The 15,822-nt window shown below is 38.6% G+C and overlaps 1 pseudogene; it reads left to right on the plus strand.

Moving 5' to 3' along the window:
* Nucleotides 1-327: 327 nt before the first annotated feature.
* Nucleotides 328-12,711, plus strand: LOC124973937 (thioredoxin-related transmembrane protein 1-like; annotated as a pseudogene).
* Nucleotides 12,712-15,822: the final 3,111 nt, after the last annotated feature.

Below are 15,822 nucleotides of genomic sequence, written 5' to 3' on the forward strand. Positions count from 1 at the left end.
ATCAAATTAACATCAGACATTTCTTCCAATAAATTAGCAATTTAAACATAAAATGTACTTTCATATTCCTATGCATTTTGTCTTTAGTGTGCAAATAGGCAAGACCCTGAGATTTAAAAAATAAAATGTATCTGTCATGAGCACTAAAGTCCAATGGCTTGCCTCTTTCCCTCCTCCAGCACCTGCTGAAAGCAGGGTTTGCTCATGCGCCCTGAGTTTACCCTGGGCGTTTGCGCCTCACGGAACTGCCATGCGCATGAGCAGTACTGAGGAGCAGAGCGGAAGTGAGGCAGGGATAAAGCGCGTCTGAGTATGGCATAGGCGGTCATGGCATCCTCCAGAGGTCTCCTGGTTTCCCTGACAATGTTGGTGCTGTTGCTTCTGATTCCTCTGTGACCCCACTGGCAATGGAGCGGCGTGCATGTCATCACGGAGGAGAACTGGAGGGAATTGCTGGAAGGAGAAAGGATGATAGAATTGTGAGTGTGGGGTGTTTGTCCTGCAATGCAGGTCTGGTCCCCTCAGAAACTGCTTATCCGACATCCCCTCTTTTCTCAGGAAGGCCCCAGCTTCCCCAAACTTTGCCTCCCTGTCCCTCAGTGGGCGCCCCGACTCCTCCAGGTTCCCAGCTCCTTTTCATTTGCACTGTGTTCCAGTGTTCCTTTTCCAGTGCTGTGGTGCGCCGAAGGATTTGTGCTCAATTGAAATCTCTCTTCAGGACTTTGAGACTGGTGTTTGGGAGTCATGGGGTGGGGGTGGAGTCTGCTACTTCCCATCCTTTATAGATGGATATCCAGACTTATTTTCACTAACTTTTACAGAAGAGAATATTGAGCACAATCTCTAGCTTTTTGATTATTCTTAAGAAACTTCCATTTGTGGTGTTGGAATTTGGGACTTTTTGTTGCATATACTAAGTTGAAATAGGGGTATTTAAAAATATTCGTGCACCCCTGCTCACATTCTCATCTCCCATTTCCTTTTTATTTATTTATTTATTTTTGTGGTGCTGGGGTTGGAACCCACAGCCCTGTGCTTGCAAGGCAAGCACTCTACTGACTGAGTTATCTCCCCAGCCCTCCCATTTTTCCATTGTGTATTCGCAATGTAGAGAATCCTTGAGTTGTGACTCCTTGGCCTTTCTAAGTGATAGTGTATTAAGAAATTATTACTTTAATTATTACAAACTCTTAAGAGCATTAGGTTGCAATAGTTCGAACAAAACCCTGTGTCTTGTGTCTTAGTTCTAACTTAAAGTTCTTTCTGCTACTATAGGAAATAAATGCCTTTGTTTTAGATGCTAAATAGTTGTTGGTGGTAGTATGACTGAAAAGAGTGGTGTAACAGATATTAACCAATACAACCATTATTGAATATTGTCTGTATACTGCACAATACAATAACTTTTAATTGCATTATTATATTTAATTCCCTAATGATAGTTACTATTATCTCATTATACAGATGAGAGACAGATGTCTACTTTATCTGGCCAGATATTGGTATATTGGCTTTCTTTGGGCCTCCAGAATAAGCATGGAATAATTGTTGGAACACTGCTTTTTAAAAAGACTCAGATATTTTCCTGGATCATGTATGAAGTAAGTTAGCAATTAAGGAAGCAAGTGGTATCGACATCCAAAAGGGAGAATGCAGAAGACAGTAAAATTTGAATCATAACACATAATAACAAATATAAAATAGGGAAAAATGTTTAGTATGCACATAATCTGTTTTTGAAACTGTGGAGGAGGGGAAATATAACCAGTTAACCAGTGGCAGTATTTGTTTTTTTTCTTTCTTTCTTTTTTTTTTTTTTTCCATCAGAATCTTGTTTTAGATTTGGGTCTGTAAAATATTTAATGTTATAAACAATATGGTAAGCAGTAGAGCTTATAAATTTATGTGCAAAATACAGTCAAATATTCAAGATATTTTTAAATTTATTTGGTCAAACAGTAAATATAGCATCAGAAGAGGTATTAAGGAGAAAACAACAAACAAAATACACTGACAATGAGTTAAATCCAAATTAGAGCATCTATCCGAAATGATAGAAGTGTTTTCCTTCTTTGTCCTTGGCTAAAGATTTAAGGTTTTATATCGCGTTCCCTCTGCCCACAGAGAGAGACACGACAAACGTCTGAAGCTTTGGAAGTATATTGCGTACAGTCTTCCTTTCTTTCCTTCTTTTCTATCCCTTTCTCTCGCTCTTTCCCTCTCCTGCACTTCACTCTTCTCCCACTCGGCTCTCGCCTGCTCCGGCGGCTTCGTTTCTCCCGCTCGGCTCTCGCCCTTGCTCACACTCTTCTTCCTCCCTTCTACCCCCCTTTCTCAGCTTCTTCTTCTCAGCTTCTTCCGCTACTTTACTCTCAGCTTCTTCTGCGAATCTACTCTCAGCTTCTTCTGCGACTCTACTCTCAGCTTCTTCTGCGACTCTACTCTCAGCTTCTTCTTCTGAGCTTCTGCTCTCAGCTTCTTCCCTCAGCTTCTGCCCTCAGCTTCTGCTCCCACTCCCAGCTTCTTCTCTCAGCTACTTTCTCTCAGCTTCTGCCCTCAGCTTCTGCTCCTACTCCCAGCTTCTTCTGCTACTCCCCCGCCCATCAAGCTTATATACACCTCAACCAATCAGGGGAGAGCACACGAGGTAAACACACGGACAGCTGCAGGTATAGAATAGGTAAATGAGGGGGGGCATGCTCTAATCACATCGTTAACTAGCCAATCATTGGAATTCACTGGTTGTTTACTGTATAGCTGGCCGCTTTTGGCTCAGTGCCAGGCGCCATCTTGACCGTGCTCAAGGCTGGGGGTCCCGGAAACCCCGACAGTTCTACAAGTCTATAAGAAACACAAGATACAATACATTTGAAAAAAAGAAAGGATTCCAAGACAGGGTGGCACACACCTTTAATCCCAGTCACTCAGGAGGCTGAAGCAATTACTATCCCTGATACAAAAAAAAAGAAGAAAAAAAGAATTAAAGGAAAAGGAATTAGTATTCTTAACAGTGTACACTTAATTATAAGTGAATTATTTTCAGTTAATCTATTCGTGATCAGAAGTTATTATAGAGATATTTTCATTGTGATGTAACTTATTATTAAGGAGTTTGAGTTATGTATCATACTAGTTTGCTTTATTCTGCAGTCCTGTTTTTTAAATTTTCCCTAAAACAAGTCAAGAAAATATGAATACAGAAATTGTATTTTTGTTTTTTAACATGTGTAGACTTCATTTGTTCTGGTTCTATAAACTGAGGGACATTAAAATCTACAGTAAAGTAGAAAAGCAAAATTCTAGGGAAAAATTAGGACCTGGATGATTATGAATGCCATTAAAATGCTATTATTGTTGGTCATAGAATATGTAAACCCAGGGTCTTGGAAACTAACTGACCAAGAGTTTTATTTAGCCTGCTTTAGTATATGTGTGGGGGTTTGGTTTTTAAATATTTGTATATAAAAATGCAGGTCTCTAGCTTCTTTAAATATGAATAGCCTTCTTCCTGGGCCTGCCAATCCTGTGGCAATCCTGCTGCATAGTAGTAGTAGCTGCCTTAATTTGGAACTTGGATTTCCTCATTCTCCATAGCCCAGGGTATTTTCTATTTTTTCAACACCTTGCAATTGATTCTGTAGTACAAATTTGTTAAAATGGTAAACTTCAAAAAATGTCTTGAGCTTTCTAGTGACCACATGGTAGTAGAAAAATACAAGGTTTCTAAAGAGCTGTTTTTCATAAGGCCCTTGTGTCTTTAAAAATTACTCTTGGGTTTGCTTTATTATGGATGGTTATGATCCTTAAATTTTACTTCTTAATATTCAGATTGTTAGACCCATAGATCTGTTTCAATATGCACAAAATTAACCACTTTGTTTTCAGTTTTAGTGCAAATATTCTTAATGAATTATATGTTTAAAATAATCTTGGGCTGGGGTTGTAGGTCAGTGCTACAGTGCATGCCTAGCATGTGTGAGGCACTCAGTTCAATCTTCAGCACCACATAAAAATAAATACAGGTGTAGTGTGTCCATCTACAACTAAAATATTTAAAAAAATTCTTCATAATTTTGCTTTATCCCAAGATTAGTAATCATGAGAGCACTTAGCTTTTTGTTCTTAAACTATATTTTAGTTATGGGCTGTACTGTCCTGCTTGTCAAAATCATCAACCAGAATGGGAAAGTTTTGCTGAATGGGAGAAGATCTTGAGGTTAATGTTGCAAAAGTAGATGTTGCAGAGCAGACAGGTACTGTAAGTCTGGATGATTTTGTTTCTTTGCCAATTATGTTGTAATTTATCTTATTTTAAACATCTTATGCTCTTAACCTTTCATTACATTTTGAAAACATGGTGTTCTGCATCTAGTTAAATTAGTTCAAAATCAGTTAAACTCACTTGACTTACCATGTCTCTCATGGGGGTTCAGCATGTAATGACTGTAAAATGCAGATTCCCTAGTTGTGTATAGAGCTCAATGTTTGTGTTGTTCTAAGGGAGCTTGAAGATATCATTTGCTCCCTTTTCCTGCCCATATAACTTTCTCTTATCTGTTCTTGTGCTCCAGTCTCCTGACTATTATATAAGATGTCTTTGAGAAGACTTAGAACACTGTGGTCCAAGTAGACATTTACTAAGTCATTATTTGCAACTCACCAAGTTTAAGAATAAGGGAATGTTTCTTTCAAAGTTAAGGTCACATTCTCTGATTTGACTCTGAAATTGAATTTCAGATTTAATACCTATGATTTGAGGATGTGGGCTCTTAATTACAGATCCCTAAGATGGTAGTGTCAAATGCACTCTTGTCATGGTCCCCTGCCCAAGTGTGGGTCTTGTCCTTGACGCTTCTATCTTGACCAGCCTCAGTCTTGTTCTTGGTGGTCACAATAAAACTGGGTTCTGGTTGCACTGTCCCTAGTGGTAACAATAGGAGCTATTTTGTTGACCATTTACCTGTTGCAACTCTCAAGAGTTTTTTATTTCTGGTTTGATCCTCACACAACCTTATAAGACATGTAGCATACCATATTACAGATAAGAAAACAGATTAATTCTCAGTCATCAGTGCTTGACACATGGTTAAAAAGAAATGTAAGCTGTAATTGTTATTACCTGTCTTAAGATTCATAGTCTTTTCCATGTTTAGCAGTAATATAAATTGCCTTTGTTCTTGCATGTCAGTTATGATTTGATTTGAAACCTAAGACCATATTGTATTTTCCCTTGACACATCACTAGTAGTTTTAGTCATACATTAGTGTAATTGACCAAGTGCTTACATATATACAAAAAGTCTTCAATGATCAAACTTGACAAACTTTTAAATTGAGCTAATAAGAAATAATGTGTTTTCTAAACTTGTTTTAAGTATACAATTTATATTTGCATTTTTATTACAAATTTCTACTATTTTAGGCATAATTTTCATATTCTTAATAGCTTTTAAATAATTTTGAATCACCTTATACTTATTGATTGTCCCATGTAAAACCAGATGTATGTTCTTTATCACTTGTAGGACTGAGCGTATGGTTTACTATAACTGCTATTTCTACTATTTATCAGTAAGTATTTGAAGATTCTCAGTTATGGAGAAGGATGGATCATAGTGTAATTGGAATAGTAGACCTCTCTCAGATCATGTTTGAAGAGCTGAGATAATCTGATCTAGCAAATATTTTACCAAACTCATTTTGCTTTTATAGTACCCTAAGTTCCTTTAGATAGATGGATGATACTTGAAGTAGTCTTTGTTGTTAGAGATTTATAGTTAATTGGAAAGTAATGCTCTTGTGAAATGGTGTGATCCTCTTCAATATAGGAAATGGTTGCAAACCCAGAGTGCTGATGTATCCTTTGGGTAATAGGATGAAGGGGAGATCTTGCTGTTTGCTGGAGCAGTTTCTGGAGAACACAGGGTTTAAAGGAAATCTTGGAAGTAGAACTTTTAAGAGTGCAGGGTAAGCATTCCACTCCATGGACATTCTCATAAACAGGAATGTGATATTTTCAAAAAGCAACTAAGCCTTGAGGAGAAAGTAGTGGGTGATACAGTAGTATTAAGTCAGAAGAAACAGAAAATGTGTAGTCTGCAATATCAGGTCTTTTAGATTGACTTTATTGGTATTCTAATATGGAGTTAGGAAATCTCAAATCTGTTCACCTGCTGTACCTTGATGTCATCTAGGTCATAAGCTAAATATTAAGAGGTATTTCTCCTTATTTAAAATTTCAAAAACAATGTGGCAATTCTGTTGAGTTTGGTTGTGCATGCTTGTAATCCCAGTTACTCAGGAGACTAAGACAGGAGAATCACAAGTTTGAGGCCAGCCTCTGCAACTTAGCAAGACACTTTCTCAGGATAAAAATAAAATGGGTTAGAGTTGTAGCTAAGTGGTAGAGCACTCCTGGGTTCATTCCCTAATACTGTCAAAAAGAAAAACAACAGAAAAACAAATTGGCAGTTCCTTATGTATGTCTGTATCTTGTTTCCTTTTCCATTTTTTCCACTTTTTGTTTTACTTCTTTATCCACTCATCCTCCCTTCTTATCTATTTAAATTTCTTTTCTCTGTATCCCATAGGTGCTTCTCTCACTCCCTTTTCCCTCATTCCTTTTCCCCACATTTTCCTCAATTGTTTGTAATCAGTATTCTCAATATCACTGAATTTATATGAAATTTCCTGCCCTTTTTCTCTTAGTCATGGCATTTACCTTGCTTTTTTCTCTTCATTTTTGCCTGTTGCAATCTTACTTGTCCTTCAAAAAACTACTTCAATTCCATCTTCTCCTTAAAGCTTTATGTTTTTGAATGGGAGCTCCTTTGTAGTCTTTTTCTCTGAATGGAAAAAGAATCCCCTGTCCCTGTGGTAGGTAGTAGGGAACAATGGGGCTTTTGCACTTGAGGATGCACAAGACTGGAGAACAGTTAGGACTATTTGACAGAATCCCATTCATAGGGAATGGAAAGGTGGAGGGGATGGAAGGAAGTGTGCAAAGTTGACTGTAAATAGAATCACTGAAGTCCCTGGGAGAAAATGACTGCCCCAGATGCTTTCTGTAATTTAAAACTGAATGGCAGATGTGATGTGACTATGATGGAAAGATCCACAAAAAACAAACAAAAAGCCTTTAAACATAGTTTTAAAATAGCTAATAATTTTCTTGTTTCAGGCCTTATTTTAATAACTTATCATATGGTAATACTTTTAATATGTATGTTATACATAAAACTTAAACATCACTTTCTGAGATTTATCTGCTTACTCTGCTTCATAGTACTTTCATACTTGGAAGAGTGAGAACAAAATATTAAGTCTTATGATTGTGTTTGGGGCTGAGATGTCATCAGTAGTAATTCAACAGCTTCTACATTGCTAATGCTTTTGAATATTAGGATGAACTAAAATGAGGTGATGAAATAGTGGAAAGAAGTACAAAATTTATTTTCCATTGCTATTACTATTTAATTCTGATCTTTTGTTGTGAGGATGGTGAATTTAGACACTATCCAGGTCCAAGAACTAAGAAGGACTTCATCAACTTTATAAGTGGAAAAGAGTGGAAGAATATTGAACCTGTTTTATCGTGGTTTGTGCAGGTTCTGTTCTGTAAGTGTGAGGGATTTTTCGCTTATTTACTTCCCAATTAATTGGAAGAGATAATTATATTTTATTTCATATAAACAAATACATGTGCACAGTTTGTTTCTTGGACACTTAAGGCATATTTGGATTTATTATGTTTGGTATTATTAGTTAGGTCTTATAAATCAAACACATAACCTTGATAATTAAGCTATGTGAGGCCATTCTGTAGAATTAAGCTTAGTGCCTTTTTAGGAATATTTTAGATGTTTAGAGTTGAACATATGTGTCATTAAAAACTTTATAGTGCCCTAAAGAATGAAGAGTGTAATGGGCATGTGGTAATTTGAGAGACTCAAACATTATCTACATATATTACCTTTAAACTCTTTGATGTACAGTGATTATGTGTGATTATTCTGCCCATCTAACTTGTATGGATAATGTGTCTGCACAATATCTAATGGTATGATTAATCCCTGAGCTTAAATTTAGTTAGAAGACAGGTATTTTTTTATACCAGTTAGGATTATGAATGGCAAGCCTATTATCTGCTACACAGTTGGAGTGCAAGGCCTCAGGTGGTCATTCAAGAGACTTTGGGGAAAATGGTAAGTTTCAAGGAGGTTATCATGTTCTCATCTTATTCTAGTCTCCTCACCATACTTGCCCTTGGGAGATGGGGTGTGTATCACCAATTATCAGGGAAAAGTGCTTTGGATTCTGGGAGTGGGAGAAAGATCAGCTCAAAGCAGTAGTTTGTAATTGAAGTGTACCTTTTCTTTTGTACCTCCAGATTATTCTTTAAATAAAAGAACTTCTCATTGAACCATCATGTCCAGTGCAGTGATGGACCCTAGTATTCCTGATATAGTTTAATTAGTGCAGACAATAGTGAAGCCACACAGAAGTTTAAGTTTCTTATTGCTATTCCTACTTGTCTTTTTTATGTTGTTGCCATACTGGGTATTGAGCCCAGGAATTCTCTGCCATTAAGCTACATCCACAACAAATTTTATTTTATTTCTTTATTTTGTGGGGGTACTGGTAAATGATCTCAGTGGGCACTCAACCACTGAACCACATCCCCAGGCCTGTTTTGTATTTTATTTGGAGACAGGGTCCCACTGAGTTGCTTGACACCATTTTTTTGCTGCACCTGGCTTTGAACTCACATTCCTCCTGCCTCAGCTTCCAGAGCCATTGGAATTATAGGCATGCACCACCACACCCACCTGATTTTACTTTAATTTTGAGATTGGGCCTTGCTAAGTTGCTGAGGCTGGCCTCAAATTTTTGTCCCTCCTGTCTTGGCCTCCCAAGTGGCTGGGATTATAGGCCTGCACCACTATACCCAAGTGCACACTTGGCCTGCTAAACAACAAAGGCAATGTGATTAAGCTAGTTTTCAATGTTGATCTTAAAATGTAACTGATTTTTGCTTTTTAATATTTTAAGTGAATCTTAGCCTTTTTTGTGTTAGAAAAGGCAGTAGCTTGTAAGTTTCTTTGAGATCCTAAAGGCAGAAGGCTGTACCTTTTCTATTGGGAGACTGTGTAGAGGGGGCATGGCACGTGTAAGCTTTGCAGATTCATCCACCCCATCATTTTTCATTGGATTAAGCCATCTTTTCAGTTTGCATGAAAAAACCCTTGGGAACACCAACTTCTAATTCTTGCTAAAGGTGATATTGTTTGAAACACACAAACCCTTCTTTATGAAGCATGGTTTTTTAACTGCCCCTTTAAATTACCTGCACTTAATTTCATAACAATAATTATTTTTACTTATGATTTATTTCCTTGTAGTCATTTATACATCATTGCAAATTTTAAAATTGTGCTATTATAAATTTTAATTTTTGTTTTTAGGCCAAGCATCTTTATTTCCATTTATTTCATGGTAAGTTCACAATAACAACAAAAGCACTTAAAACAATATTTCACCATCACGGTGGGTGATACACCCCTGTAATCCCAGCAACTTGGAAGACTGAGGTGGGAGGATCACAAGTTCAAAACCTGCCTCAGCAACCCAGCAAGTCCGTAAGCAGTTTTCAAAACCTGTCTCAAAAATTTTTTTTCATTACTTTTTTTCTTTTTTTATTGTAAACAAATGGGATACATGTTGTTTCTCTGTTTGTACATGGAGTAAAGACATACCATTTGAATAATCATAAATTTACATAGGGTAATGTTGTTTGATTCATTCTGTTATTTTCCCCCTTCCCCCCACACCTCCCAAACCTCTTTTCCCTCTATACAGTCCTACCTTCCTCCATTCTTCCCCCTCCCTAACCCAAACCCTAACTCTAACACTAACCCCTCCCACCCACCATTATGTGACCTCATCTGATTATCAGCAAGATCATTTGTCCCTTGGTTTTTTGAGATTGGCTTATCTCACTTAGCATGATATTCTCCAAATTCATCCATTTGCCTGCAAATGCCATAATTTTATCATTCTTTATGGCTAATATTCCATTGTGTGTATATATATATATATATATATATATATATATATATATATATACTCCATACTGCTTTCCAGAGTGACTGCACTAATTTGCAACCCCACCAGCAATGTATAAGTGTACCTTTTTCCCCACATCCTAGCCAACACCTATTGTTCCTTGTTTTCTTGTGATATATATATATATATATATATATATATATATATATATATCACAGATTCTTTATCCATTCATCAATTGAAGGACATTAGGTTGGTTCCTCAGTCTGGGTATTGTGAATTGAGCTACTATGATTATCAGTGTGGCTGTATCTCTGTAGTATGCTGATTTTAAGTCCTTTGGGTATAGGCCAAGAAGTGGGATAGCTGGGTCAAATGGTGGTTCCATTCCAAGCTTTCTGAGGAATCTCCATACTGCTTTCCAGAGTGACTGCACTAATTTGCAACCCCACCAGCAATGTATGAGTGTACCTTTTTCCCCACATCCTAGCCAATACCTATTGTTCTTTGTTTTCTTGATAAACACCATTCTAATTGGGGTGAGATGGACCTTAGGGTAGTTTTGATTTGCATTTCTCTTATTACTAGAGATGTTGAACATTTTTTTCATATATCTATTGATTGCTTGTACTTCTGTGAAGTGTCTGTTCATTTCCTTAGCCTATTTGTTGATTGGATAATTTGTATTCTTGCTATAGAGTTTTTTGAGTTCTTTACATATTCTGGAAATTCGTGCTCTATCTGAAGTATGATTGGCAAAGATTTTCTCCCACTCTGTAGGCTCTTTCTTCACATTACTGATAGTTTACTTTGCTGAGAGAAAACTTTTTAGATTGAATCAATCCCAGTTGTTGATTCTTGATTTTATTTCTTGTGTTATGGAAGTCCTGTTAAGGATGTGTGATTCTAAGTGGACATGTTGAAGATTTGGACCTACTTGTTCTTCTATAAGATGAAGGTCTCTGGTCTGATTCTGAGGTCCTTAATCCATTTTGAGTTAAGTTTTGTGCATGGTGAAAGATATGGGTTAAGTTCATTCTGTTGCATATGGATTTCCAATTCTCCCAGCACCATTTGTTGAAGAGGCTATCTTTTCTCCTTTGCATATTTTTGGCCCCTTTGTGTAGTATGAGAAAATTGTATTTATTTGGGTTTGTGTCCATGTCCTCTATTCTGTACCATTGATCTACCTGTCTATTTTGGTACCAATACCATGCTATTTTTGTTACTATTGCTTTGTAGTAGAGTTGAAGATCTGGTATTGTGATACCCCCTGCTTTACTCTTTCTGCTAAGGATTGCTTTAGCTCTTCTGGGTTTCTTATTCTTCCAGATGAATTTCATAATTGCTTATTCTATTTCTGTAAGGTATATCATTGGAATTTTAATTGGAGTTGTACTGAATCTGTATAGCACTTTTGGTAGTATGGCCATTTTGACAATATTAATTCTGCCTATCCAAGAACATGGGGGATCTTTCCATGTTTAACAAAATAGGAAAGGAAATTTTGTTTTGGAGGTGCTGGGGGTAAAATCCAGGGCCTTGTTCATTCTGGGCAAGTAATCTGTCACTTTGTTACATCCCTAACAAGAGATAAGTGATTTTATTTGGCAAGAGTCCTATTAAAAAGTGTTACACATTGTTTCTTCAGACTCCCTTCTATGCTTTTTTTTTTTTTTTGGAATATTTTAAGGGTGAATAAGACTTGCCATTTCCAACTGATTTCATAGAGTTCATAGCCAGTTTGTCAGTAGTTGGTCAGTATTTTGAGGAATCATCAGATGAAAGTTATAAGTGAATTTTGAACTGTAAGCAGAGGTGCATGCCTATAATCCCAGCTACTTGTGAGGCTAAGACAGGAGTATCACAGATTTGGGACCAGACTTGGTAATTTAGTGAGACCCTGTATTAAAAGAAAAAGGGATGGGGGATGTAGCACAGCAGTAGAGTACTTATTACCTAGGATATGCAAGACACTGCCTTTAATCCTGAGTATGGGGGGTAGGAAAGAAAAGAAAAAGTGACCATTGAAAACTGTAAGAAGAAAGAGTACTTCATTGATGTGATGATCCATTGATGACAACCTTTCAGAACTTAGATTTTATGAGCAAACCTTATTACAGTCATGAAATGAGTGAGTGATAACTTTTCAGAATAGTAGCAATAATATCCATTGTTGGGTGAAATTATGGACTAGAAAATAGAAAATATAGATGATGCTGTGTATCTTACTCAGTTTTTAAATCATCTTTTTTATTTTAGGATGAGTAGTATGTCAACATGCTTTCAGCTGTCTGTGAACATAAGGTTATGGATTAAAAGTTTTCTATCTGTATCATTTTTTTAAAGAAACCATTTTTCATTTATTTTTTGCCTTTTGATTTCAGACTTGCTACAACTATTATATTCAAAACCTTGGATTACTCCTTTGGGGATCATACATATTTTTGCTTTAGCAACTCTGCTTTCAGGATTGTCATTAGGAATTCTGAGTACTTAGTTTTTAGAGCACTAAAAATATTTTAAAATAATAAATTGCATCAGCTGTATTATATGTAATGATTCTGTTTATTTTTACAGTGTATGATATTTGTGGCAAATTGCCTTTGTCCTTCAAAAAGGCACAACTACAGTCATACCTTTTAAGTAAGTATATTTTAAAATGTTTTTGTTTCTGGAGATTTATTTGTTTTTTTGCTGTGTGAATCTGAGGCCTAGTACATGCTAATAAACAAGCTTTTTACCACTGAGCTAAATCCCCAACCCTGAAGTGTTTATATTTTATTCATTCATAATTCCCTTCATTTCTGTAAACACAGTTACACACTTGGTAGGTTCCTCTTCTGCTTTGGTTCCTAAGTTTGGAGTGGTGCCCTCTATCAGTTGTATAAATGAATGGGGAGATGTGTACATCATGTAAAAATGATAGCCCAGTGAATTTTGGAATATTGTTATTTTCTTGACTCAGAGAATTTCAACATTGCATTTAGCTTGTAGCTATTTAATAACATTGATCTGATGTCAGTGTGTTTGCATACTGCAGGTTATTCATGAATATGTTTCAGTATACTTGAGTCAAAATTTTAATTTTTAGGTGAATATACTCTACTCTTAAAATCATTCACTGTGATAGCCATATATGAAGTTTATTCTTTGTTCCAGCCAATTTTCATTCTTTTGATAGAATATTGGGAAAATTCATTTCCTGTAGCTGATCTGGATTGGTATTGACCTGAACTGAACTGTAAAATAAACTTATATAATTCAAAATATTTATTTCTGCTGCCTCTTTTAATACAAGTACTTCCCCATGTTGTATTTTTGATCTTGGAAAATTGTGCCGGTGGTAGAAACCCTCATACTTTCAGTTAGTATGGAACTTGGACTTTTATCTATTGGCTTTTCAGCAATTTTGCAGTTGACTGCTTAGGTGAAATGGTTTCCATTTTTTAGTTGAGAAAGCTAAGATTTAGAGAGATGAGGGATTTCCCCAAAGTCACACAGAAATTGCAGAGCAGAGTGTAAACCTAAATCAAAAACACATGACAATCATGATATTTCCTATATTTTGCTGCCCTTCTTAAGATTTATTGAGGTCAAAACTCCTGAAATAAAATCAGAGGGGCCAAGATGGCAGACTAGAGGGCGGCTGCATTTCACGTTGCTCCAGGATGCAGGATTCAAAAGAGGAGATAGTGAGAGGCTTGGGACCAACTCAAAGCCGCTGGGTGAGTCTCTCCCGTTGGGGAGGCGGCCCGGATGGGGCAGTGGCCCCAGGAACGCAGGGAATTTGTGAAGTGGAGTTGCTCCGCAAGATGCCCCTCCCCCCACTGGAGCGGTAGGCGCAGGACAACTGGGATCATCGTAGAGGAGGCGGCTCAGCACAGTGCTTGGACTCAAGCAGCCACCGGGGCTCCGGGCGGCTGCCTGGGGAGGAGCTGCATGGCGAGCTGTTTAGACCCAGAACAACCGCTTCTGAACAGCGGGGGGTTGCCCGGAGGAAGAGGAGAAGCTCAGCGGGTCACTTGGTCTAGGAGTGACTGCATCAGAGCCACAGGGGTTGCCGGAGGAGGAGCTGCGTGGTGAGATGTTTGAACTCAGAGCCAGTGCTCCTGAACACAGGGAGGTTGCCCGGAGGAAGAGGAGGAGCGCAGCGGGGTGCTTGACCTAGGAGTGACTGCATCAGAGCCATAGGCAGTTGCCAGAGGAGGAGCTGCGTGGTGAACTGTTTGATCTCAGAACAACTGCTCCAGAACACCAGTGGCCTGCCTGGAGGAGGAGTGCAGTGGAACGCTTGGTCTAGGAGTGACTGCATCAGAGCCACAGGTGGTTGCCAGGGGAGGAGGCAAGTGGTGAGTTGATTGGACTAAAAGCGAACGCTCCTGAACACCGGTGGCCTGCCTGGAGGAGGAGCGTGGTGAGTCACTTGGTCTCAGAGCCACCACTCCTGAACACCCGGGGGGCTACCCCAAGGAGGAGGAGGAGGAACAGGGTGGGTCACTTGGACTTGGAGTGACTGCCTAGGGCTACGGGTGGTTGGCAGGAGGAGGATACCCAAAGTGAGTTGTTTGGACTTCTAGTGACTGTGTCAGAGGCCAGGCAGCTGTCCAGAGGAGGAGGTGTGTGGTGGGTCTCTGGGTCTCGGAGCTATTGTGCGGGGATCCAGGTGGTGGCTCAGGGGAGGGGCTGCATAGCTAGGCAATTGGTGTGGAGCAGGGTCCCAGGAGCTAGGTGACTTCTTGCTGGAAGAGCCGCACAGAGACAGGCCTAGGGGCGGAGCGAAGTTTCCAGGGCAGCTGGCAGATTCTTTGGGAGAGGCAGCCTAAGGAGACTAGCCTAGGAAGTGTGAGGCTCCCAGGCCCAGGATGTAGGTCCGGGCCCCTGGGATCGTTGCAGAGGAAGACAGCCCAGCCCAGGTGGTAGTTGTAGACTGAGGGGAACCTCTAGGAGGGCAACTGACCAGCGAGACGTCCCCAACGAGTGACTCTTCCCTGGTTGCGGAAGGTTTAACCACAGGGACGGTAAAACCAGACACAAAGGCACAAACAGGCCTTGCCTCAGCCCGCAGTCTAGTTCCCCATTGGATGACCATTGGTCAACAAGTGGAGGCACCTCTGCCCACTAGCAGGGAATATACGCCACCTGAGGGTCACCACCCCTAGAGAGGCAACTTCTTCGTGGAGCTCTGCATTATCGAACTCCTTCAAGACTTCAGGCTACTGAAGGATAAGAAGGGATATACTAGCAATCTTCAGGGACATTATAAGTTGATAGAGGAAATCTGCAATATCTTAATGACCCACTGACTCCTGAACAATATGAGAAAATAAGGGAAGAAAATGCCCCAAACAAATCTGGAGGTTACATTAATAAAATCCAACGACAGCATGGCAGAAGAAATGACAGAAAGGGAGTTCAGAATGGACATAATTAAAATGATTAGGGAAGCAAACGATGAGATGAAAGAGCAAATGCAGGCATTGAATGATCGCACCAATCGACAGTTAACAGAGCAAATTCAGGAAGCAAAAGATCATTTCAATAAAGAGTTAGAGATATTGAAAAAAAAACAAACACAAATCCTTGAAATGAATGAAACAATAAACCAAATTAAGAACTCCATAGAAAGCATAACCAACAGGATAGAACAGCTGGAAGACAGAACTTCAGATATTGAAGACAAAATATTTAACCTCGAAAACAAAGTTGAACAAACAGAGAAGATGGTAGGAAATCATGAACAGAATCTCCAAGAAC

This window comes from Sciurus carolinensis, unplaced genomic scaffold, assembly GCF_902686445.1.
Source record: "Sciurus carolinensis unplaced genomic scaffold, mSciCar1.2, whole genome shotgun sequence".
NCBI lineage: Eukaryota > Metazoa > Chordata > Mammalia > Rodentia > Sciuridae > Sciurus > Sciurus carolinensis.